The sequence below is a fragment of the Physcomitrium patens genome, chromosome 17, assembly GCF_059467195.1.
Source record: "Physcomitrium patens ecotype Gransden chromosome 17, ASM5946719v1, whole genome shotgun sequence".
NCBI classification, from domain to species: domain Eukaryota; kingdom Viridiplantae; phylum Streptophyta; class Bryopsida; order Funariales; family Funariaceae; genus Physcomitrium; species Physcomitrium patens.
This window is the reverse complement of record NC_143426.1, coordinates 2,375,039-2,379,814: the sequence shown is the minus strand read 5'-3', so window position 1 is coordinate 2,379,814 and position 4,776 is coordinate 2,375,039.

Below are 4,776 nucleotides of genomic sequence, written 5' to 3'. Positions count from 1 at the left end.
AGAAAGTCGTATATATGGCAAATTGTGTACCTAGTAGCTTAATTAAGACTTACCAAAAATTCTCGGTAAAGTACAAATCTTCATTTGAAATGATAATACAAGATAATCTATGGTGGTAAAAAATAATATTGAAGAAGTTTTGTGCAAGTATCGAGGCATCAATATTAGAATGTATTATAGCCAAGAGAAGTTGCTTCAAGAGTTGATCTACAAAGACAATAATCGCAGTATAATTGTGAGGCATCTGTGACAAATACATGATGAGATTCATAGTCACCTACACTCAACATGATATTGATAGTAGAATTGGCTACAATAGTTTAGGATATGCCACATTGCGTGTTTTTTTATGTTGGCATGATTGATAAGAATGTACAAAAGCTCAAATATCAAGATCCAAACATATCCAAATACATGTCTTTGAGTTCTATTTTAGAATCTTTTTGTGCCTTTGGTGTATAGATATTAGGATGTTGTATCCCTCTTGAAGTATGTACATCCAAAATATAGCATTGTCAAGTATATAAATCCACTTCTTGAAATAGAGCAACCATCATTGATATGGTAATCTTGATATTGCACATTATTTATCTTCAATCAAATGGTAACCATCTTAAAATAAGCATCATAATGCATAGCTTCCTTCTATTTTTCTCCCCTTATTAAGTCTAATATGATACTACTAATGGTAGTGACTTCTACCTTATTATTTGATATAAGTTTTAAGTCAAGTCTATGTAATAAGATATTAGATCCAATGTATTATCATTATTTCTTGTATTCAAGTCAAATATCAAAAAGTTGCAACTACTCTTCTCAATAATAATGTTGTGATTTCATATTTTTTAGATGCAAATTATGGAGCAGGGATCAATGATCAATCCAAACAATCATTGGCTTTCCCAACAAATAGTGTCACCACATCGTTGTGGTATATTGTCACGGCCATAATCATGTAAGCTAATAATTACATATAGAAATAGGTAGAAGTAAGTAAAAGTAGATAAAAGTAAGTTAATTGTATAATATTTAATATAGAAGCTTCCTAGAAACTTCCTAGACGCTGCTTTGACTTCATAGGTGTCTTTAATTGACTTTTTGGATTAGAAACGTGGTCAACAAGTTGGCCATGTGCCACACATGTTGTTAGCTTGAAGATCAAGCTAACTATGTGGCCCACATGTAGAAAAACTTGCCTTGTAAGTCAAGGCATGTGTCCTACAAAGTCAACACATATTGGAGGTCCTATAGAACGTCGCCACGTAGCCCCTAGTTAGATAGTATATATAGAGACAAGAGTGAAGGCTTCTTCACTCTTGTCAACTCCTTTCTTGCTTCTAGTCCAGGTTCAAGAGTCTTTAGTTTCTTGTCTTGTGGCAATAGCCATTCCAGTTTCCTTTTAATATACCTACTTGTTTATATTTTGACTTATTATATCGAGATAGCCTTTTGGTGTATATTTTTCCTCATCGAGTCTTTGTCCTTGACAGATTGACAAGAGTACACTTACAATATCAGAGCTTTATTTTTTCTTGAGTAAGAGTGGATTACCCCTTTCTCTTGACAAGACATAAGCGTATTAGAAGTTTGCGGATTACCCACTTCTAAACTGATATTGTTCTTAGTATCTTCTTTGTTATCAAGTCTTTCTTTTCTTTTGTCTTGAGCAATATCAAACAAATTTTTCTTCTTAGTGTCATTATGGCAGAGCTTGTTGAAATGAAGAGTGCAATGGCACAAATGCAAGAGCAAATGAGGGAGTTAATGCTTGCGATGCATCAACTCAATTCACCAACACAGAAAAGAACAAGAATAGCAGAAAGTGGAGATATAGAGATGATCGGAGCTACTTCAACATCTACAACAAATCACGTTCCTTCTCCAATTGTACAACACCCTATAAGCACTAAAGAACCAAGAATTGCCTTACCTGAGAAATTTGATGGTACGAGATCAAAGTTTCGAGGGTTCATCAATCAAGTACAATTGGCAATTGAACTTCAACCGCAAAGCTATCCAACTCCAGGATCACAAGTCAGGTTTATTGGCACTCTACTTTCTGGTTCTGCATTATCGTGGTTTTCGTCTTTTCTTGAACAACGAAATCCAATATTGGACAATTTGGAAGCTTTTTTGGCGGAGTTTCGATCTATGTATGGTGAACACGATGCAACTCGTGTTGCAACAAATAAGATCCGAATTCTGCGATAAGAAAATCGCTCAGTAACAGTATATGCTTCACAATTTCGACAACTTCCAATTGACATTAAGTGGGATGATGCTGCACTCATCAGTCAATTTCTTTATGGATTGCATTACGAAGTAAAGAAATTGATGCTCAACTTACCTGATCCTCAAACTTTGAGTCAAGCAATCGATTTTGCGGTAAAATGTGATAATCGACTTTTTGAATTTCGATCTGAGAATCATTCACGGGAACCTCAACGTTATTACTCAATGGCAACATCAACATCTTTACCAAACGTACATTCGGAAGTAGAAGACATGCAAATTCACGCGGTACGTTTTAAACCTCTAACTGAGCAAGAAAAGATTCGTCGTCGTCAAGAAGGATTATGTTTATATTGCGGAGAACCTAAGCACACTGCTCAACATTGTCCAAAGAAACGACGCAACTATAAAATGAGGGGTACGACGGTCAAAGAAGACAACATGTCGGAAAACGGATTTGTCCAGCTACAATAGGGACCGTGCAGCTGGAACCTTGTACAATTCCTAATGAAGGTCCTATCCTCTCCTCAGAACCCTCTCTTTGTTTTATAATAGACTTATATTTAGGACCTAAGAATTACAAAGCCTCTGCTTTATTAGATTCGGGAGCCTCAGCATGTTTTTTAGATGAACAATTTGTTAAAAGTCGTAAAATACCCTTTGTACAGAAACCTAAACCAGTACATGTAGAAGTCATAGATGGTCGTCCCTTGTCTTCTGGAGATGTCACTCATGAAACTCATCCTATAAAAGTAACAATAGACGGTCATGATAGCTACATAGCTTTTAACATAATTAAATCCCCGTCGAATCCAGTTATTTTAGGTTTATCCTGGCTAGAAAAATATAACCCTCGAATAGATTGGAATTCGCGTAAACTTGACTTTTCCAAAAGCGTTATTAATAGCTCTACGAACCAAGTAAAAAATTATAAGTCTAGTATAGTAAAATCCGTACTGATAGGTGCAAAAGCATTTATACACGCAGCAAAAGAAGGATCAACTTTTGCTATTTATGCTGCACCTATTTTTGAAAACGTAAAGACTTCAAGTGGCATTCCAAGTCAATATCAGGAGTATCAAGACGTTTTTGAGAAAAAGAATGCAGATATTCTTCCTGAGCATCGTCCATATGATTGTTCAATCGACCTCAAGGAAGAAACTCAGCCACCATTTGGACCAATTTACAGTTTATCGCAAGATGAGATGGCTGAACTCAAGACATATATTGACGAGAATTTAGCGAAGAATTTCATACGCCATTCAAAATCTCCAGCAGGAGCTCCAATTCTATTCGTAAAGAAAAAAGATGGATCTTTACGAATGTGTGTTGATTATTGAGGACTCAACAAGATTAGAATCAAGAACAGGTATCCATTACCTTTGATATCAGGACTCCTTGACCAGTTGAATCAAGCTAAGATCTATACAAAAATAGATCTAAGAGGAGCATATAATCTAGTACGGATCAAAGAAGGAGATGAATGGAAGACTGCGTTTCGAACCAGGTATGGACATTTCGAATATAATGTCATGCCCTTTGGACTCACGAATGCACCAGCTGCTTTTCAACATCTCATGAATGATGTATTTCGTGAATTCTTAGACAATTTTGTCGTCTGCTATCTAGACGATATCCTGATCTATTCCAAGAACGTCGAAGAACATGAAATACATGTTCGTCAAGTATTACAAAAACTTAGAGATGCAGGATTGTACGCCAAGAGAGAAAAGTGTGTATTTCACACTACTCAAGTTGACTTTTTAGGATACATCATTTCAAATGATGGTCTCATGATGGATTCTAAGAAAGTCCAAATAATCATGGATTGGAAGATTCCAAGGACGGTAAGAGATGTCCAATGTTTCTTGGGATTTGTCAATTACTATCGGATCTTCATCAAAGATTTTTCACGAGTTGCAGCTCCACTTACACGCTTGACTAGTAAAGATAAATTTCAATGGAATCAAGAAGCGGAAGCAGCATTTGAAGCCTTGAAGACATTGTTTGTCTCTGCACCAGTCTTATATCGTGTTGACTTTTCCAAGGCATTTTTTATGGAAACAGATGCATCAGATTTTGCCTTGGGTGCAGTTTTATCACAAATGGGAACAGATGACAAACTCCATCCGATAGCTTTTCATTCAAGAAAATTCTCAGCAGCCGAGATCAATTATGAGATCCATGATAAAGAACTTCTTGCGATCATGGATTCCTTTCAAGAATGGCGTCATTATCTAGAAGGCGCTTCTAGTCCAGTCACTGTGTATACAGATCACAAGAACCTCGAGTATTTCATGTCAGCATGCATATTGAATCGTCGTCAAGCTCGTTGGAGTATGTCTTTGTCAAGATTCGAGCTCATTATCACTTATCGGCCAGGAAAACAACAAGGTTTGTCCGATGCCCTATCTAGACGTTCTTATTTTGCACCAAAAGAAGGAGATGCAGCTTTTGAGCAACAAAGAACGGTCCTCTTGAAACTAGAGCAATTTCATCTCCGAGCAATGAAATCAACATTGACTGTTGATTCAACTTTTCTCA